Genomic DNA, 23,836 nt, shown 5'->3' on the forward strand with positions numbered 1-23,836 from the left:
AATCTTGCTGAAAAGTCTAATTTCAGCATTGGAAACTGAAAGTAAAATTGTGAATAGAGCCTCAAATTTTAAGTCCTTACAATAGATGCAATAAGTAAAATTATACTTAAGAGTTTAAGAAAAAAGTTAAAGGAAAAAGGCAAATTTATAAGGCTCTTTCTGTTAGGGGCAGTTATGGTTCGTCGATAACTCCCAGAAAAATGCTCCGCAGACACAGGTCTCACACGAGGAACTTTTATTTTATGCGGATGATTCACATCTGCTGGGGGGGGGGCGGGAAGGAAAGAAGAAAAGAAGAAGAACATGGCGCATGGTTTCTCCTCATATTGGAATTTCGTGGGCTGGGAGGAACCAATCGTGGAGGAGAATTATTACAGACTGACTGATGGACCAATGACATATTAGAATGTAATGTGGGAGGCAGGAAGATTATGGCAACGTAAGCCGGAAATTCCTGTAAGGGGAGAGGCAGGCGTAATGCAGATTGACAGGTGGTTGGGAGGTTGGATTCCTGTAATGGGAGAGGTGGGCGTAACACAGATTGACTGGTGGTTGGGAGGCCGGATTCCTTACACTTTCCATTTGTAGAGTGAGTCTAGGTTTAATGACTTGTTTAATGAACACAAAGAATAATGTGAAGAATCAAGAGAAAAGATAGACTCTGAGAGAAATTAGATATTTAATAAAGACTGGTGTGTTCAACAGTACTGAAGGTTACTGATAAATTTATAAGTTAGAAAGTAAGATAATCTATTGTTTTAGTGACTAAAGTAGTTTCTTTGATGTGATTTAAAAACTGTAATGTTTTGTAAATCATGGAGAATGGATATGTCAAAATTCTGAAAATATTAACTCAATTTTTGAAATGAAAAAGAAACAGATTATAAAGAACCTTTCTAGAAAATGTTTAGAATTAATATTTTTAATTTTAAATTAATATTTTTAAATGTCATTAAGTATAAGACAATATTTAAATATTAAGAAAATTTAAGTATAAATTAAACCATATTTGTCATTCCAACATTACTGTTTTTAATTGTTCTATAGTTTATGCATACATTATCATAATAACTTAGCACAAATAATACAAAAATATATTTATAAATATATACCTTGTTAATGCTTTGACTTTTATATATTTATGTTAATAATTCCCTATTTTAAAAGTCATTGCAATAGATGTATGATAATTCATTTCAATACTTTCTATAATTCATTCTAGATCTTGAGGATATTTTCTATGCATAAAAATGAACGGTCATCTATCAAGAAGGAATGAAGAGAAAAAATGTTAATTTTGCTTATTTTCTTTGGATACACTGAGATTTCACTTCTACTTCAAGCTTGCAGTATTTGTTTTCTCTCTTAGGAATTGTTTCTTTTCTACTTGCACTGGTTGGAATAGCATTTTTCCCTGAAGTCCTTCATGATTTATTTCTTCATTTGATTGAAATCTGGCATGTAGAACTTTCATAATTGCATATTTACATATGGTTAAAAACAGCAAGGTGCAGCTCAGAAACAAATTTTAACACATCTTGAGATGTTGTTTTTTTTTTTTAAATATATTTTTTTAGTTGAAGGTGGACAAAATACCTTTATTTTATTTATTTATATGTGGTGCTGAGGATTGAACCCAGTGTCTCATACGTGCTAGGCAAGTGCTCTATCTCTGAGCTACAACCTCAGCCCCCAAGATGTTGTTTCTTGATCCACCTCTGTGTTTATGCACATGTGCAAAATTACTACTTCATGTTCAGTTCCTCATGCTGTTTAATTTTTATATAAACAAAAAATAGTATGCCTAAAATAAAATTTCATAAATTCTCAAAATTGTAATAGAAGTGGTGAGGCGATTTATCAATTTTTCCATTTTTGTATAGGGGATTGAACTCAGGGGTGCTTAGCCACATCCCCAGGCTCCCAACTTTTTTTTTTTAATCCAGAGCCTCAATAAATTGCTGAGACTTCATTTGAACTCCCAATCTTCCTCTGTCAGTCTCGTGAGCTGCTGAGATTATAGGCATGTACCACTTGGGCATGGCTATAATTTACCTTTTTTGTAGAATTAGTTATCTAGGCTCACTAATAATGAAAATCAACAGAGGAGAGATTTTCTAACAATGTATTTTTAAATTTCCTTTTAGGATAATGGTAAAAGTATATGCATATTTTAACATTAACATTTTTAGATTGTATTATTTAATTGCTATAGCTTATGTCAAATTGACCACACTGGTAGAAATTGCCAGGATACTCATACATGATAGTAGATTTTTTAGATCAGATAAAAATAACTTTATTCTCAGGAAACTAATGTAAGTTTTTTAAAACTATCTGAAACTTATTGCTTGTTTGATTTTCTAGTTTGTTAAAGTGTGTTATGTATAACAGAACCCTAAAATTCATCCTACTAAAAATAGATGACATTGTGAATTGTTATTGAGGCAGGATATTGAAACATAATGATATCCACTGATTAATCATTGTATATGTATACATGTGTGTCTTTATATGTCCATTAACAGCTTAAAATAGATGTTATAGAAGGCAATAAATCTATGGATTCTGCCTTCAAAGGACAAGTTCATTTGGACATAAGATACATAGACATAGAAGGACTATATTGGTACAATGTGCACAGTTAGATATGAACCATATAAATGCTTGGGGTACTAAGAAGGACATTGTGACTTAGAAATCAAAAGAAGACTTTGTAGAAGGGAATGTAGTGCTAATTCTGGAAAATATGCTATCTACACATTAACATATAGGAAAAAAGAACAGAGGAAGGGAATGAATAAGGAAGAGAGAAGCAGGGTAGAAGAGGAGATGCTGAGGGTGAGAAGAGGGGAGGTGGGTTAACAGTGAGCATTGTTACCTTTTTACCAGTGTTCCAGATTCTGTTGTTCCTGTTTTATGGATTTTCCTAATTAAAGAATGGAATAAGAATTTAATGTGTCTTCATTTAGCAAGTCATGTTGTTGACTTTTTTTAGTACCCCGAGATAAACTTTTCTGAATTATTTTAGCAAACACAAATAAGATCACAGGTTTAAAATTCATAGTTTAAAGCTCTTTTGCTCTCTTTTGGGATTCAGTATTCTTTCAATTTTTTTCTTTAAAATTTCCAGAGGTTTTCATCCAATTCTTATTACATGAATGTGAATTTATATAAATATTATAAAGTAATCATGTCAGGTAATAGAACATTAATTGTGTGCCCTGTTTTGCTGAGAAGAGAATAGAGATGCAAGGTAGTCCTTCTCTAAATTATGTAGTAAAACAGCTTAAAAGACTATCCTAATATCTTTTTATTTTAGATTCTCCAAACATTCTGCTTAAGTAATTAAGAGTTTTTAGGTTCATGTTGAATGCAAGGTGAGTGAAATAATATGATTTTTTAGACTCCTGCACAATGTCCCCCCAACTGTGGAGGACTAAGAAATGAGGCAAAAACTACACTTGCCTTCAACATGCTTAAACTTGTCAGTGGTTTTTAAAGGGACAATAGAGTAATGACAGAAAAGAAAGGGGGGGGGCTTGTTGTCCTTGTTTGTTTTTAGGAGCAGATAATATTTAAAAGAGATAAAAAGAATAAAAGTAATCTTGTTGGAGCTAAATAGATTAAGATAACTGAGCAGAAATTTAAGAAATTTCCTGGAAAAGTGAGGGTGTTGTCTATTTTCAATGTTGCAGGCAGAAGGCATCCTTTGAGGCAATAGTGGAGATGCTCTAAATATTCTTGAATTGGTTACCTTGAGCATGAGGATATCTGCTAGAATTTCCTGTGCTATTTTATAACTAAGGGAAGAAGTACTTCTCTTATCTCAGTATAATATTTCTACCATCAGGTCAGGTCTTTCTTTATAATCCAAAAATCTCACTTGACAATTGATAATCTGAAAATGCCTTGCATAGTACTGGAAAGCTAAGTTTAATGAGAAAATTTTGGAAACTTATATACCTAGATTTCATTTCATTTATTTTACACATAGTTTTTGTTTAGTCATTAGATAAGTTTCTTCTAAATACCGTTAATTGTTTTAAAAGTCAACCACTATGGAAAGCAATATGGATATTCCACAGAAAAGTGGGAATTGAACCACCATTTAATACAGTTATCCCACTCCTCAGCCTATACCCAAAGGACTTAAAATCAGCATACTACAGTGATGCAACCACATCAATGTTTATTAGCAACTCAATTCATAAATAAACAAACTATAAAACCAACTTAGGTGTCCTTCAACAGATGAACAGATAAAGAAAATGTGGTACATATACACAGTGGAATATTACTCAGCCTGAAAGAAGAATGAAATTATGGTATTTGCCAGTAAACAGATGGAACTGGAGAATATCATGCTAAGTGAAATAAGCCAGTCCCCCAAAATCCAAAGGCCAAATGTTCTCTTTGATATGTGGATACTAACCCACAACAAGGGAGGGGAAGAATAAAAGTCTATTGGAATAGACAAAGAGGAATGAAGGGAAGGGAGGTGAGGGAAGAGAAAGGACAGTAGAATTAATTGGACATAACATTCCTATACTTGTATTTGAATATACACAACCAGGCCAACTCTGCATTATGTACAACCAAAGAATAGAATCCTAATTAGAAAAAGCTATGCTTCATGTATGTATAATATGCCAAAATATATTCTACAGTCATGTATAGCTAAAAAGAACAAATAAAAAGAATAAAAATGTCTTTGCTTTTCAATTTGGTAGAAAGTTTTACTGCATAACAGTTTTCAAGAAACAAATCACTTCAGTTCTACACTTTAAATTGTAACTTCAGTGATTTTCTATTTGTTCTCTGCCATTATTCCCAAGAAAGCCTCATGAATTTTCCTTCTTTGCTATTACAAAATAATAATTTTTGAAGGGTATTCGAAAATGTAAAAATGTATACAGAAAATGGATACATTGCAGTGATAGAAAAATTATAAAAGCTCCTGGAAAGATTTCTATTAATCCACTTTCCAGAAAAATGGAAACAGTAACTTGCTGATACTTTAATGAACTCTTGAAGGTCAAATATTGATTAGTATTTCTTTCCTTTTATTGTACTAAAATGAAGAGGTTTATTTAAAATTGCCTAGCAATATTCAACTGTTTACTATTGTCTTTTGTGTAAGCTCGTGCATGTGGTCAAGTAGAAAACTTACTTTTACTTCTGAGGTTCTTATTTCTTTTAATAATAAAATATAAGTTTGTTAAAATGCAATCCATTTTAACAATTGTTTTTCAGCTTTCCCTATTGTTAATCTTATTATGACAGCTATAGGCTTGATAGGGATAATTGCACTTCTATTAATGCATCACTAAAGGATTAAAGGTTTTTAAATACAATGTGTTATGCTACCAATATATTAATCAATCAAAGAAACATTGAACACAATGCCTTGCTTTTTGATTACCCCTAGCCTTATTGGTTGATTTTAGACCATTCTAGCCCTTCCTGAATGAATACATTTCATCTTTGGAGTTAAATGTCTATTTAGCCTATAGTTCTTAGGATTTAATCACAGTTGATTTTCTGGTTGATTTTCTTCATTTTCTTGACATAATAGATGCTGCATTCAACAATTTCACTTTTCTCTGCAACTCCTTTGTGAATCCTTTGAGACTGGGTGGTAAAGAGAATTTTTCACCTTTGAGGTCTCACTTTTCATGGACAGTATAATTCTATTTTCACAAGCAACAGTTTCACTTGAAAGTGACATGTTTCTTCTTCATTTTTTTTGGTATTTATTCTTTTCTCAAATTTCTAGGAAGTGAGATTTTTATAGCACTGACTACTATTATTCCTAAAGAAAATTACTTTAGTGGATCAGAAAGCCATACTTTTCTTATTTTTCACACCTTTTCATTCATTTAACTCTAAAAGTATTAGCAAATGTCAAATGATGTGATGTGTAGTTCCAGAGTTTCACAATCCAGAGATGAGCAGGATTATCTCAGTGTTAAAATGATACTCTTGGTCTAGTCCAACAGAAGACCAAGAAATCAGAAGCTGATAGTTTAACCCTTCATGATCATTGAAGCATCTTCACACTAACCATCACCGTCTTGGAAAATTAGTTGTGTGTGTATATATATATATATATTTTTTTTTTTTTTTTTTTTTTTTTTTCAGTGCTGGGAATTGAACCCAGGGCCTTATGCTTACAAGGCAAGCTATCTCCCCAGCCCTTGTATATTTTTCTTATTTATAAAAGATGTAGATTTTTTTTAGTTGTTCAGTTGAATGAAAAGAGAGAAAATCAAAAGCATTATTCAGCTTATTTACCTGTTATCTGTTATTCAGTTTTGGATACTTAAACAGTAGGTATTTAGAATATATTTCTTTAATTATTCTGTTCATAATTTAATAATGATTATGACCAAGAAATACTTCATTTAAAAAATAAAATTATGATAATATAAAGAAAGAACAATATAGTTTTTAAAAAAGGCCTTTAAATTGAACATTAAAATGACTCCAAACCAGAGATAACTCAGCCTTCATAATTTCATTAGCCAATTCCTTATAACAAATCTTCTTCTATTTATATAGATATACATACATAGATATAGATAGTAGGTCTATAGATATATAAATACATAGGTTTATAGATTCATAGACTTTTATTTAGACATGTAAAGTACACACATGTGTATATGTTTATATATATAAACCTATATAATAAACTTATCTATGTCCTGTTATAGATAGATCTAAATATATACTATTATAAATATCTATATAACTTGACACTTTAAAGATACATAAACCATATGTAAATTATATTAGTGGATATATAGCTTAAATAATTACTGTTCTATTTCTTTGGAGAGTTAAGACTAATACATAAACACTTCCTTTAGAATCTGATCCTCAGTAGTTTAGTCAGAGTTCAATCATATAAACCCAGATTCAAACTCTTCTTTCTCCCTACATCAATTAGTGCATCTTCCACTTTCAATTTTCCATATAAAATAGTCAAATATCAAAAGAAAGATTAAAGATGTACAACATCCTCATGAATAGTCTTGATACCCAGTCTATGCACCAACATAGTTTTATTACTGTAACAATGTTGTCAGCATTATACATGTACACAAGTAAATGTATTTTCATTTTTTCCTCTTCTTACAAATCCACTAAGATGGCTATATAAATTTCTTCAGAAGATATGAATTGTCAATAAACAGTTAATTCTCATTATCTGAGGATTTTGTAATATGAATTCACCTACTTGATAAAATTTACTTGTTAACCCAACATCAGTACTCGAAATGCTTTTTTGGTTACTTGTAGACATGCATGGGTGGGTGAAGAATGGCAAAAAAAAAAATCTGAGTATCCCAAGGTACACATTCCTAGTTGAAGTCAAACAAACACATGCTGCTTTCTTTTGTCTGGTCTCATATTACAAACAAGTGTTTTTATTTGTGGTCTATTTGGTGCCATGTTTTTGCATCTTTATGTTTTGTGTTGGTGATTTCCCAGATTAAAATGGTCCTCAGTCATTGTTCTGTAAAACTCTCATGTAAATATACAACATTAAAGTGACAGTTTAATATTATATTTCTGAGGATATTTGTGTATTGAAAAGGGTATGGCCACACTTGCATACAGCCAATAACTTTTAGGCAGAGAGATGGATACAGAATTTTACGGAATCACATTCTTAAAATTACAGTCAAGTATAGAACTTAACAGTTAAATTTGCTACTGTCCAAGTACTTGTTTGAATTAAAGTAGGGCCTATAGGGAAGAGTAGTGAATAGAATTCAAGAGGTTTCTGAGAAGGGCTGCTTTACATGTCCCTGAGCTAATAACTGTATAAAAATTACCACATCATATTATAATGGTCTTCTTTTCCCTTCCCAGTCATCCTCTGATGGCTATGAGCATGTAATAGATTTTTCAATAAATATTGAAATAAAAGAGTGCATAGGACAAAATTAGCCTATCTCCTTACTGAAAACACATATAGTTTCACATTCAAGAAAAAGAATTGTTGGGATTCTTGTCTCCTTGGCAAGATCATGTATAGTTCAAAACGTAGACATTTTTGTGTTTCCAAATGAATCACTGATGGTGTTGTGGTTTAGATGTGGTGTCCCCCAAAATCTCATATGTGATAATGCAAGAAGGTTTGGAGGAGAAATGATCAGGTCATAGCCTTAACCTAATCAGCAAATTCATCCCTGATGGGATTAACTGAGTAATAACTGGAGGCAGGTGGAGTGTGGCTGGAGAAAGTGGTTCATTAGGGGCTGGGCTGCAGGGGTATATATTTTGTATCAGGAGAGTGGAGACCCTCTGCTTCCTGTTCATCATGTAAGCTGCTTCCCTCTGCCACACTCTTCCTCTGCGATGTCCTGCCTCACCTCCACCCTGAGAAATGGAGCTAGCCTTCTATAGACTAAGACCTGAGACCGTGAGCATTTAAATAAACTTGTCCTTCTCTACAATTGTTCTGGTTGGGTTCTTTAGTTACAGCAGTGAAAAAGCTGACTAAAACAGATGGGGGTGTCAGGGAGGTGTCAGAGGAAAGCCACTGAGGGAGACTGCTGAAGGGGCAATTCTTTCACTATAATCCCACCTTCCCTTTGAAAAATGACAAAAAGTTACTGACCAAATAAGTCATATGTTGTCCTGCAGTGGTTGAACATAATAAGCTATCACTGGAAATCCTATTTATTATTCATTACAATGGTGAATAAAGGATGATTCCTATAAATGAAATTAGTGCAGAAAAATATTAGTGGTTAAATTAGCCTGAATGTTTTATCTGTTCACTAACACATTAGCTTTTTTATGTACTAAAGAAAATTTAATTTTACTTTTGGCATGCTCATATTTGTTCATTTTGGCTATACATTAAAAATTTAATCCTTATTTTTTGAGATAATTTGGAATAAACTTGCCTAAAAATACACAGTACACTGCATTCTAATTTTACAAGGTATTTTAATGCTTATTCACTTGTTTATTTCATGACTAGATGACTGGTTGCTTCATTGATATCTTTTATTGTTTGTTTTTCTTGGTGGAGGGAATTCACCCCTTTTTTTACCCCTGGAAATGAAAGTAAATGATTAAAGCATCATAAGCAAAAGGCACAATGAGTTGTTCTCCTGCCAAAGACAATTTTCTGCTTCGTGTATTGTTTTAAATAGATACTTTCTCTTTTGCTGAGAAGTGGGACAGTTTTCTTATGAAATTTGAAAATTAATTTTTAAACAAAGAGTATGAATGTACACACATACATAGAGGTAAGGCCTGAGTGCAAATAATAGTCATACTGATGAAACTGACTTTCATGTTTAAAGGGGTAAGAAATGATGGTTGTCATGATCTTCAGGCTTGCTCAAACTCTAGGTCATTTCAGGCTGGCAAAATCACTGATTTGATATAACGCTTCTTGTCTAACGAATAACTAAGTCCTGAATGTCTGACAACTCTACATCTCTCTCATTTTCTTCAGAGTGTGAAAGGAAAGGAATAATGTGTGACTTAGTAATGTGAAAAGCTGACACACACCTGTCAGGTGGTTCAGCTCAGCCTTGTTTCCACAGGAAACACAGTGTTGAGTTGGTTCTCAAAAGCCCCTGAGGTTACATATTTCATGTTGCCAGACAGAATGGTAACCTCAATTCTGTAAGAAATACTCTTCCTGTGCACGCAAAATGGAAATCCTAACATCCAGGTACAATTACTAATGGACCAAACATTTTGCAAACATTTCTTATTTCATATCGTGAGGTGTTATGGATAAAAATCCAAAGCCTAGAGTCATTTCTGGTGGCCTCCTTAAAAGATAGGGTTTGGATTTACAAATGATGGCATCTTCATATCTGTGTTTCCTTGATAATTTTTATAATGTCACTGTGCACTGAAGAAATCAAATCTGTTTATGAAAGGTATAGTCAGTGGCCACTGGTTAATTGAAATGGGCTAATATAGCAGAGTATCTTGCAAACAGCACTGGGAAAGTACAATCTTGCATATTTAAATGAACAGACAAATATATTACATTAAAATGTATAATTTAGTTGCACAAAATACATTGGCTTTGCTGTGTATCTGTATATGTGTGCATCCTGTTAATCTATTTAGGTTCCCTTGTCTGCCAATTCACTTATAAAACCTGCTAATTCATCAACAGAATATGGATGTAATCTACACATCAAATGAGTTAGAGGCAAGGAAGCTGTTGATTGCAGACATCAAGTAACTTATTAACAATGTTTTACATAGCTTTGTTATTTAGTGAATTGTGCAAGTACATTCTTCATTACATTGGCAGATTTAAAGGAAAAAAGTGAATGTCTATTAAACATTTTGTTGAAAGAGCATGATGGGATGGATATTGGAGAAGACATGTCAGATTCATACCAGGTAGTTGAGGTACAAGCTCAGGTACCACCTGGTTTCTACCCAAGCAAGTAGTAGAAATGTGGAACTTTTTTTTTTTTTTTTTAAGATTTATATTCCATCTTTTCTTCCTTGCTCTCAAGAAGTGAATCTAACTTGCAGTACTTGATTTAGCTTATTATGCATTCAGGAAAATCATAAAGAAATCTTTGAATTTCTAGATATGAGAAACATGGAATTATCCATGAATCTTTGCCTTGGAGAAATATAATTAGAAATCACCACCCAACTCAGAAAAACTTTCTTACAAAGGTATTAAAGAAACAGTGTTATTATTAAATAAACATTAAAGTAGAATGTGATGAGCATCACAGACAATCCACTGAGAGTCTAGAGACAACAGAAAGAAAAATCCATTTTTCATGTGGCTAAGCAAGTACAACCCATAACATGAGTGTTCTCAAGATAAACAAGAACCAGTCCTTAAGTAGGAGGACTTGACAACACCATTTATCATACACGGTTTATCCTAAATTCACCTGGCATTTGGGTTGATCATATGTGTTAATGAATTGGTTTTATCAAAAAGAAAAATAAGTTTTTCACATCTTTATGCCAAGAAGGACGTTTATAACTTGGAGCGAGGTACCCACCAAAGTTAAGCCTGAACCCAACTCTCCCACTGAAGAGGGAAGCTGGGGATCTATCTTCCTTGATGATTACATTTCAGAGATGTTTCCTAGGTTCTTGAGAAAAACATTATGGGGTCCTAAAGCTGCCAAAAACTTATTTAGCTTTCAAAAAAGTGTATGTATATTTCAAAGCATTCATAGGCTTTCAAAAGTAAAGGTTCTAAGAGATAAAAATTCCAGTTTCACTAGTGAGTAGGTGTGCCATATTGAGGAAGCAATTAATCTCTGAATCTTAGATTTGTGATCTGTAAAATGGGAGTCTTATTATTTGTATCATAAAATTAAGGTGATGATGAATCAAGATGATTTAAGCCTGTGTTAAGGACAGAGTCTGGTGCAAAGTGAGCAATGACTATGGTGGCTACAGTTACACTGTTAGTCTCTCTACCTAAGTTTTGAATAGTACTATCATCTTCTGAATCATGTTCATTATTTTTATCTCCTTTTGCTCATACTAACATGTTTGATTAATTCAGTATAGTCTTTCCTCAGTCCTCAAATACACTTACATCTCTTTTGTCACCAAGTAAATATATAAATGCTTACATGAAACAATGCACTCCCACTCTGACTTATTTTTAAAAATCAGTATATGGAAGTATAATTTATACATACTAAAATTCACCCATTTTTAGCACAGGTAAGCCTGTGGGATGAATATATGTGTCTGTGTAACCACCACCAACATCAAGATACAACATTGGCATAAAAAGTTTCCTGGCACACTTCTGCAATCAATCCCCATGTCAGTCCTGTCAAAGGCAATCCCACTTATGTGCTTTTTATCTATATATAGATTTGTCTGGGTTTTCATATAAATGGAATCACATAATATATACTGTTTTGTGTCTGCCATATTCTTCTTAATCTGCTTAGCAGAGTAATTTTTAGACTCCTTATGGTTGTGTGTATAGTATTCTCCCTTTTTTTTATTGGTACTATTCTATGTTCTATCATAATTTGTGGATGTGTGTTTTTATTTCACTTGAGTAAATATTTAGGCATAGAATTGATAGATCATCACATAAATATGTTTAGCTTTATAAGAAGCTTTCAACATGTTTCCCAAAGTTATAACACCTACTTTCTCAGAAACATATGAGAATTCTGGTTTTCTCACCAAAACTTGGTATTTTCAACCTTTTTAATTTTAGGATATTTTAGTTGCTGTGTATTTCAATCACATTGTGGCTTTCTTTTGCATTTTTCTTTCAGGGAGTTTGGCACTTGTAACATGGTGCTTTTATTTTTTGATGTGGTAAATTTTGTTGTTTGTGTGGGGCAAAGAGGGAATCTGGACAACTTAACCGCCCTATAGATTTTAAACTAAGCCTGTCCCTATTCAAACTGCTCCTGCATGGGAGGAATCTGTGCCTGAAATTCTGAGAAGTTTTCAGTGGAATTTCTGTGGCCCAGATGGCTTGCTTCCTCTGAACATCTTCCACGTCTGGGCATCTTCCCCTCTCCTGTGGCATTTACCCCTCATTCATCTGCTTTCTGTCATTCAAAACTCTGTTGACAATTCTCACCTGCGGCCATTTCTCTTTAGTTCTAATTATCTTTGTGATTTTATTTAAGAATGTCTTTAATTCATGTAGAGAGGAAAAAAAGCATAGATGTTCAGGTTTCCATATTTTCAGTCAAGACTCTTTCTTTTCACCTTAGACTTTCACCTTTTCTTTAATGTTCCACGCAGAAGTTATTAATAATTAAACTCATGATCTCTTTAAATTTAATTCTCATTGATTTCAACCAAAGCTCTCCTTCACCAAAACTCTTTTTGTCCTTGATTTCCATGTCCCAATTTCTATGCTTTCCTCTAAATTCTCTTTCATTCCACTGTGTCTCACTGGTCATTTCCTGTTTCTCAGAATTCCATTAGATGAACAGGCCAAAAATGGAGAGACTTCAGCATATTTTTATTTCCAGTGGTTATATGATAAAATTCTTACAGTGGAAGGATTTCATATTCCTGATCTTTAACAGCAACTGATTTGGGAAGGGAAGAGAATTATTGCTGTGTGTGTGTCATAGCCTGCTTTATGCCAGATAAAATGTAGAGGGAAGCTTCATGATAACTCTGTAAAGTTCCTCTGGTTTCTTTGATTCCAAGAAGTTGCCTCTTATATATAATGTGTTGACAGGGAGAAAATTGACCATTTCAAACAACATCTAAACCTGGAGATTAAAAACAAACAAACAAACAAAAAATACAGGCAAAACAAAGCTTTTTTCCTTTCTTTCCAGGATGACACAATGTTAAAACTCTCCCAAGCTAAATAGAGAAGAATCAGGCCATGAAAATTTCACAAGAATGGTACTATAACTGTTAATTAGCAGTCAACTTAAAAAATGTCTAATGTGCCATAGAAAATAATATGATGATAGTCAAATGTATTTTCTGAATTCTCTCCTGGTTGTCAAATTTATATGTTTTAGGGACCTAAAACAAATTTAAAATAATCTCAAAACATCAAAATTAGAATCTGGATTGCTTTGCAATGTGTTTTGGTAATATGATAATTTAGGGAAATTATTATTTTTAATTTTTGTTTTTAACTGCAGGACCCTTATCATTGATATACATTAAACATTAAAACATTGTAAATATCCAGTTAATTTGTACATGTAGAAGCCATTTCTGAAAGATACTACATATTAAATACATTTTATACTAAACATTTCTTACTATATATGTCAAGTGACTGAGTCACATTGAGTTATTATGTGCTTGGAAAATGAAGGGAGCCCCATGACCCAGAGACTGAGCGTAGCATATGAAAGCTTTCATCTTTATGTAATAAGTGATTTGAGTCATAGTTTGTTGTGGGTAAGGTTTGTTAGAAGATTAAGAATAGCCTCTGACTTATGCTCATAGAGAACATTATATCTTTTTTTATGGGAGGATTATTTTATTTCATTTTATTTTCTCCCTTGGTCCATTATATCTTATATCATCTTGTGCTCATATCATTTTCTAAAATTGAAGGATCATGAATAAGGAAAACTACCTTAGAAACATCTATTTCAGATGGATTCTCTTAGTTTTCCTAACTGAAAATCTCAAGGAATAGGTAGAAATCAGAGTGTGGCACATAAGAAAATACCATGGGAAGTTTGCCAAGAACTATATCAGTCTATAGACTTTAGAACACAGTGGAATGCTTTTTGCTAATACATTTTATCTAGTAATCAAATTTATAATTTACCAAGAAAAGCAAATAAAAGTAAGAATGTCATTTTTATATAAATTAAAAAATCTATGGAAAAATAAAAAGTATAATTACTGGTCAGCATCAAAACTCTGGCAATAAGAATTTTAAGTCAAGGATAATATAGCAATCTGGATTTCTATATTACAGTAGAAACTTGCCAATTTTTAAGTAGCTATATTTCTAAGTAGCCTTGACTACTAAATATGAAACTTAAAAATTAAGGTCAATTTTGTAATTTGTCTAGCAGTACTGATTTTCTTGACAGAGATTGCTTTCTGTGAGGATTTTCCCCTTATGCTGTTGTTCTTTTACTTTCTCTCACTTTCAGGAAGAGAATAGTGCTATCAAGTTTAAAGAAAAGTGTTTCTACCATTTGATCTCATTTCATTTACAAAATATTTTTGTAACAAAGTATATAACTTTTTGACCTACCAGTAAATAATTTTTTTATAATTTTTTAATTAGCTCTTCATAAATGTCTGTTTTGTTTTTCTAAGCACAGACTATCGTGTACTTGTAGAGGCTGACTACTTCATTATGAGTACCAGGAATTTTGCCCAGGATTTCCTTTTAATTCCATCTTGTGACCTACTTTGCACCCTTCTCATTGTTGATCAGTCACTATTTCATTTTCTCATATCCTTAATTTCAATTGCCCCATTCTTGCATCTTAAGAGACATTTCTAAAAATTCTTGTAGTTTACCTTGTAGTTCTGAGGTATAGAAGCTGCCTTAGCATTAGCCCCTTTCACTTAGCCTTCTTAATTATCTAAGGCTCTTAAAAGATATCCTCACTCTGGGTCTTCTTTAATACTTCTTTCTCTTTCTCTATCTTTTGCTTCTTTCACCTTGTTTCTATAGCATTACTACTCCCTGTTTGAATACCTAATATCTCACAGATCTATTCTTTCCTGCTGCTTCTTTCAAAACTCCTTTTTGGTCAACTTAGTAGGCTATGTCCTTGCTTGTCTGTTACATGTAGGTATTTAAATAATGCCCTTGGTGCATATGTGCATTAAACACTTACATTTAAAAGATACACACACACACACACACACACACACACACACACACACATGCACACACACATATACATCTGTATATATATAATTTATGCTGATATTTTATTGTTTTTACTGACATTAAGATTACTAAACTAATTTTATAAAAATATGTCTACCTGAAAATTTTCTGCATTTAGTTTCTGAAGTACACATTTTTTCTCTTTGGTTTCATTATATACACATCTCATTCAATTAAGTAAACAATAACAACAACAAGAGCAACAAACTCTGAAAGTCTACACTATATGGAATAGTGTTATCTGAGACCAAAGACCTGGCCCTGCCTTCAAAGAATCACATTCCAGCCAAGGTGTCAAGCATTCCAACATCATGCAGTAATGTGCTGTCCAGAAGATGGAACTCTACTCAGGTTTGGATATCCAGGAAGTTAAGTGAACTCTCTTTTGCTTCTCTCACCTTGTTTCTACAGCATCAAAACATGTGGAAAAGAATGATATCTCATTTTACAAAAGTGGATTAACATGACCGGAACATAGGACAAGTCTGGGGAAGAGAAGAAAAATGAGAACAGAGAAAGTATTCAGTCCGTGAAAGTCCTTTTATGACATCCCTAAAGTTATGTGCTGAATTTATAACTATTACTCTTGTATCTTGGTCTGGTCCCTTTGTTTTTCTTTCGTGAATTAATATCACTTTCATAAGGAGAGACCCACTGAGTAAACAGAGTTGCTGAATTAAATGTTTTTCTGAAACATATTGTTTGACATTGCCAAACTCTCCTAATAACAACTGACTTATTAATTTGATTCATTTGATTTTTCTCCATCTCACATATACATGTTCAGAATAAAAGTTGGTAAGAATATCTCAGGTTGTTTGAAAAACTTCTGGGAAGCCAATAAAACAGCTTGCATATGTATGCATAAGGATGATACATTCTCCTTGAAGAAGTGACAAAAAATAGGGTAGAGAGAACTCTGGCACACCGATTGTGGAATGCTTGAATAAATGGATAAAAGTTCTCTTTGGAGAATAATGCAACTGTTGAAATAACAGTAGATCTGTTGATTTCAGGGATTAGCATGGTATTATTATTATTTTTTTTAATGAAAAGAAAATGAGCTTTCCTTCTCAAGGTTTCAGAGACACTCTTATTTAGTCAGGATTGACATAAGACACATTCATTCTTCTTTTAGCTGCTATTTATTTTTTCAGCATGTTGAATATCATTTATCTTACAAAAGATGATCTTTTCCACATCAATAACTCATGAAGGTATTATATCCTTTCTATTGATATTAGGGTTGCTAAACTAATTATATAAAACAGGATGTCTTCACCTGAAAATTTTCTGCATTTAGATTTGACATACACATTTTCTCCTTTGATCTCATCAAATTCCTACTACCACATGCCTGTTTATCTAGATGATATATGATTTGCATCTGTACCAATCCACACAATGCTAAAATCCTGGAGACATGATTATCCTGAAGCACAAATTAACATTTGCATTAGACATCTGCATGAGTATCTGATGCAAAATGCTTGTTTAGTGTTGCTTTCCTGAAAGAGTTTAATAAATATCCCTAAATATAGACAGAAAAAAATAATTTCTTACTCAAGTACCACTTGTAGATTTTCCTATTATTCAGATGACTTTTCTCTTGACTCTTTATTTTTCCATTTCCATGTGTTACAGAATGAGAAGTGAAAATCATTTTGCATTGTTTTTGCTCTAGCATCTTTAACACCATTGACATTTACAGCAACTGCTCAAAGTAGCAATTAAAAAGCTATTTTCTAAAATCATGCATGTTATTAACAATCCTTTAGATTAATTTTCAAAATTCCAGCATTTTTCTTTGTTTTAAACTTTCCTACAATATGTTGTACATATACAATATATTGTATCCTTGGAGCTTGTGAGCATTAAGATAGGGATGTGTCTTTAAACTTCAGTATTCAGACTGAACTCAGAGAGGTCTCTAGCATTTTTCATTTTCTTTCTCCTTATTCCTTTGGACTACCAATATTCATGGAGCCTAATCATCTGGATAGACCACAGGAGAGACCTTAAACTCATATATATAGTTATTTTTTTCACATCTCTATAAAGTAGCATAAGAAAGCCAGAAATAATTAGCTAAATAATTTTAGATTGTTTAAAATTTGAGATTATTTTCCCTTTCTTCTCTTTTATCTCAGATAATTAAAAATACGAAGCCAATTCAACTGATTGTATTTTCCACGTTGTTTATTTTTTCCTCAGACGCCTAATATTGTTATAAACTTCAACCTGTTGTTCTACTGTAATTTTTATGATCTTTAACCATTTTCTGAAAAACCTGAAACTATTCTTTGTTTATATTTTAGGCTCTATTTAATGAAAATTGTAAAACGGCATCTAGTAGCACTATCATTTGAGATTTCATTATGGCTATTAATGGTATTTGAGGGCTAGTTTTTGTTTAAATATGTTCATTGATATTTGGGGTTTAGCTATTTCATAATGCGGATAGAATTTTTTTTGAAACCATTGTCACTTTTGAGTCTAATTAATTACAGAATGATATAATAATTACTAATGCTCTACTCATTTTTTAGTTTAATTTAAAACTTGAACCTTTTTTTGCTCCCCCAAAAGCACTGTATTTATGGGGAGAAGCATAAGAATCAGAAAATGGACTAATTATGAACAAAACTGTATATATCTTTCTTTTCATTGGTTGTATGATTAACACCAAAGAAGAATCAGACGAGGGAGAGGACATATTTTCATGTCATGGGCAATGCTGAACATAGCCTTTACATAGTCAAGCTTCTTTGATATAATCTGTTGAAAATCTCAAGACCATTTAGGCTTGGATAATAGTCCTAGATTCTGAACCCTAGCTATCTAAGGCTGTAAGAACAACTACTTCCATCCAGGTATTCTTCAAAAAATCAATGCCCAGTTGAAATTGTAAAATAATATGAAAATAGATACTTATAAGTATCAAAATGGGATCCATTAAATATATGTGCTTGTGGGATCAGTTAGTATGTATGAACCATTTTTTATGTGTAAAGTTCTCACGGTAGAGGAAACAGATACTTTAAAAGATACTTGCATCATGAATAAATGCCATGATAAAAACATCAGCTAAAGATGATAAGGTAGCACAAACTATCAGTCAACCTAAGATGGTCTCATGTGGAAGACAAAATCCTATTTGTTTTTAAACTTTCACTTATTAGCCAGGTGCAAAGTTAGAGGAAAACTTTCTAGGAATGAACACTTTAATAAAAATAAAAGTAAAATCCTACCATTTATTTAATGTTTACTATGTGTCACTCACTATTTTAAGCAATGAGTTAAACCATTTCATATTCCTGACAAACATGTGGCATGTGTTCTTATTCTACATGTAAGAAAAGTGAAATGAGAATGTTTAAGTAAATGTCCCACACAGCCAGTAAATGATGGAGTATAGATTTACTAATGTTGTCTTGCTCCAGAATTTATTTTCTTTACCACTGTACTACATAATTGCTTTCTGTTGTTATTGATGAATGTAGTAAAAAATTGTAGAGAACACTCAATTAATTAAAATTGCTAAATACAAATCCTAGTTTGGAAAAGGTAGAAGACACAACTGGAGAGATTGATAGGTGGCAGATACTGACTTGGTATGTCTGGCTAAAAAAGTTAGACTGGGGCATCTTAACTCATCATGGTGAGAAGCCAGTTTTACCTCATTATTATTTTTAATATCTGGTATTATGTGAACAGATGCATTTATAAAATATTGAAATGCATACTTGGCTTTCAAGGAAATATAAAGTATTCTATATAGCATACTGTTATACTATTATACTATTATTATATTTTTATAAAGTATTCTACATAGTATTTATATAGCTATAAAGTATTCTAAATGTTTATTCCTAATTTCTATACTTTACTAAATCATTGATCTGTAATAATTTGTGGAAGTACTTTATTATTGTTTTACATTTTTTACCTTATACTTCATAGTGTAATTAAAGGTTATAACCATTCAGATAATTGGGTTATCATTTTAAGTACTGGTGTCTTTGTAGAGAATGGACTAACCAGAGGCTAAGACTGATTATAGTGAGTCCAACTATGAATCAGTAATTGAAATTCAGGCAGGAGATGGTTAACATGTTACTGAAGCTGTGGATGTAGAAATAAAAAGTGAGTGATGGTTTTGAGAAATCCTTAGAAAATAAATTGGCTTGAACCAATAAATATGATTCCCCAAATCTTCAATTTCCTTGAAAACAATTATTTGTTGTTACTTGCTCTTACTTTCCTCCTAAATTTAATATTTTAATCTTAATCTCAGAAGCTACCACCTGTATATGTCTCTCTGCAAAATGCATTAGGCATTTTGTTGCAGTGAAGTTCACTTTAGGCCCTTGGTTCAGGTCCAAGAAAGACTGACTAAGGAAGGCAGAATGACCTCAAGGGCTGGAATCAAATGATTTGCCACTCTATTAATTAGGAATTTTTTTTTTTTTTTTTTTTTTTTTAGCAAAGGGAAAAAGAAGATTTATTGATTTGCTAACACAGGAGAAACATAGGGGCCTCCTTTCCCAGAAGCTAAGATTCTGCCCATCAGCAAGGACAGGGCATCAGCAAGGACAGGGGACTTTTAAAGGGGTGACTCAAAGGATATATTCCACATGTTCTTTGTGCAGTTGTAATGCACTTTTAATTTGGGAGAGAGTCATTTCTGAAATCTTCTGTAACCATCCTCAAATTCTGGATTGCTTCATTCCTATGGTGGATGTATACTCAGAGACAAATAATCTTCCTAAAATGGAAAAGAAAGGTAATCCTGTTTCTCCTGAGATTAGGGAGGGGTAGAGATTATGGAGGAGCAGGGAGAGAGGAAGAGAAAGAAGCATGTCAATTTTAAAAATAAGTTGCAGTGTCAAAGCAGCAAGGGCAATATCCAAAACATAAAGTGGACCACTGTTGCATTCCTCCCTGTCAATTTCTACATTCCATTTCTGTGGAAAAATAGGCAATGGTATCACCAAACTGCTTCCTGCTGAAAGGGGGCAAAGTTGGGGGAAGTTACCCAAAGTCCTTGTTCTCTACCAGGTGGAGCATGGACAGTTAAGGGTATTCAGCACCAGAGCAGTTCAGAGGTCCACAGTGGCAGATGGCAGGTGATGAGACAAGATATACATAGGGCATGGACCATGCTAAGACAACATAAACATGACAGAAAAGCATTACATTATTTTGTAAACAATTGGTACAAAAGCAATTAGTATTTCAGCCAGTTCCTGAAAACCATGAAGACAGGAACTCAATCATATCAGTAGAAAACAGATTGAGTTATCAATATAGGAGATTAGGGAGATTTGTATTCATGAGATCAGACTCAAATTAGCTCAGGACAAATTTGTGACTCTAGTGTCCTTCATGATCATTACTATTAGGGACTCCCACACAAGAACCCTTCTTCTATAACCTCTAGCTTTATTTACTTTTGGTAGGACTGACACAACTGTACATATTAAGTTACACTAAAAAAAATAGTTTTTCCTTTCAAATGTCCATGTAGGACTGTGCTTAGGCTATACTCTCCTGCCAGCTGTTTAGGACCAAGTTGGTCAAAACTGACCTTGTTCCTGTCTCCTCTTGAGTCACTTGAGATTCCTTAGAGATCACTCTTGGGGACATGTGTGACACCTCTCTGCTCCTTTAGCTTTCCTCTATCAGTAGTGCCATCTGCCAGGATGGGTCAGGGTCTGACTGATTGCACATCACTTCTTTCAGATGCATCAGGGACATTTTCCTCTCCAATGAACCTCCTCTTTGTGGAAGGTGAACTGGTTGGCTTCCTGTTTTCTAGGGTCCTCACAATCTCCCTGATCAGCAGATAGGGTGTCTCACTGGAGTTTCAGGGCCCAAGAGGGGTGCTGTCATTCTCTGGGTCCTGATTGACTTTACAAGGCAAGGGCCAAAATGTTGACTGTTCTTTCCTTGGCCCTTTTACTTCCTTGACTTTAATCTCCAAGTTTTCGGTTTTAAACACCCAGCAGGCCAGTTTCACCGGTCTTACTTAGAGTGGGAGTAACAGGTTATAACTTCAATATCCATAAGTTTATAGTTACCCATTTCATTTAATTGGGGTCAGTATTAGTACTGGAAGTTAGTACTAATTATATACTATCATCTTATAAGTGATGGCTTATTAACTCAAGTTAACTCAAGTTGTTTTATTAGAAGCAGTACCTCTGCAAAATAGTAACAGGCAAGAGTTATAAAATTTATAAGGAAAAATACAAAATAAAATTAACAGAGCAAAAAAATTCAATTTTTATAATAGATATGAACAAATAAAAATGATTTTTATAATCTTAAACCTTTACTTAGTTATATATATTATACCCCCTGATTATTTTGAGGTCACAGTAATCTTTACAACAAAATTCTATCTTTTGAACACAACTTTATATAAGCTCCAGTCTAGCCAATTTTGGAGCCATTCTAACATGGAGTAAGGTCAGAGGCAGAGTCTTATCTCAGGTAAGGTGGTGTTCTTGACAAGTAACACAATACAGCTTTCCATCTAAAACATGAATTGATCAAAGGTTAAGAGAGTTTTTACATTTTTTTTGTGAAAAAAAGTAGCAAAATGCTCCTATGTTTTATAATATCACCTTTAAACAGATCAGGCTTTCCTTATTACCTTCCAAAAATACATTTAAATTCCAATTCCACTTTGAAGAGTAACAAAAAAAAATGTATATATAACTTGCTGACAACAAATTACTTTATGCAACTATAAAACATTAAATGACATGAATGAATACCAACCAAAGTTGTTATTTCTATACAAATCCAAAATTATTGCTACAGATAATTTTAGTTTGGAGAATACCAAGTTGGCAAAATGCTCCCCTAAGCTTTACATTTAACTAAGTTAACTTTTATAGTAAAATTTAGAATCCATAGTGTATGGTAACATAATCACAGGTCTGCATCAGTTAGCAAAAATCAAAGGATAGCCTTAAATCTGTTATACAATTAAGAAACACTGTTAATGATCAGAAATTGACCAGTCAAAGCAAAAAGATACACAACAGGTTTCCAAAGGACAGTGTGGCCCTTCTATGTCACACACAATATATTAAAGAGAGCACTTACTGGTTAACTTGCATGTAAACTTTGCATATATATACCTAGTTACATATATTTAGAGGGTCAACTATATTGTTATAACCTACATAACAGTTGTTTGTTTAACCATATAACACCTAAAAAATATAAATACAAGAAAGTTATCTTGATAGGTAAGAGTAGATCAGTGTTTCAGACTTTACATCATATCAGTACATTAAAGTTCAAATAACATTGACTGTTCTAATTATAGCCAATTTAATCACAAACACAAACTTTTTGAGATTTACTTTCTACAAATCTTCTGCAATGTATTTAACATTCACAACTCGTTTATATCCTGTTTTGTCCTTTCACCTTGAACTTTAGCATAAGAATACTATTTTACCAGACAAAATACTTTCTCATCCAGAAACATTTCCTTTACTGTCTAAATTTCCATACTAAAATATATCCATACCTATAACTTTCTTTTATCTTTTTTAGATTCAGACACTTTCTTAAATTCATATTCTGAAATAATCCATATGAATGTTATCTGTGCATGTAATTTTCACAACAAATTTTATCCTAGGAGAGGGATCAATCAGGCATACATGAAAATTGTTTCTTAATCTTTTCTCTCCCAGGTGGCATTCAAAGGATTGGAACACAGGATATTTTTGAGCCTGGCCTGCCTGCCTTATCATTATCATGATGCCATGAACTTTGAGTTCCCCACTGTCAGTTGTACCCAGAGACTCCTTTTGCAATGAAGGAGGTCCTTTCCATCATTTTCTTTAGGTTTCCTTGAAATATCTTTTGCAGAGGCTGCCTACCAAACACAGGTTGCCTTAGTCTGTCTTTTTCTTTTCTGGGTACAGCTGTTTATTCTGCCAGTGTCCCTATTCATTCAGTTTGACGGGATACTGATATAGCAAGAATTGCTTTACCTCAGTGTTGGTTATTCCCTGGCCAAATGGGGTGTCCTGTCAGATCTTAAAAGGGATGACTACTACTGTCCCCAGGTCATAAACTAACAGTGCTAAAACCTATTGCAATATCCTTTGTGGCCAGCAGCCTCCACCTTCTACAGACAAAAGGGAATGGAAGGCACGGCAGAGGCCAGGTTTTGTCGGCCATTTTTTACAGCCCAGGCAGCTTTTCTGGGATTTTTTCCAGTTAAGGCTAGTGTCCTTGGCCACAGTTGAGATGGTCTGTGGCTGCCTGGAACCATGCTAAGAAATAGTGCTGGGAGTGCAGCACTGAGTTTAAAAGATTTAAATCTTTTAACCCTTTCTTCTGCTGTCTTGCTATCCTTGCACACCAGAGGCAGTGTCTTTTTGTTACCTTCAACTTAGTCCTGACAGTTCAGACCCTTTATCATGCAGCTACATA

The sequence above is a fragment of the Sciurus carolinensis genome, chromosome 10 (genome assembly GCF_902686445.1).
Source record: "Sciurus carolinensis chromosome 10, mSciCar1.2, whole genome shotgun sequence".
Taxonomy (NCBI): domain Eukaryota; kingdom Metazoa; phylum Chordata; class Mammalia; order Rodentia; family Sciuridae; genus Sciurus; species Sciurus carolinensis.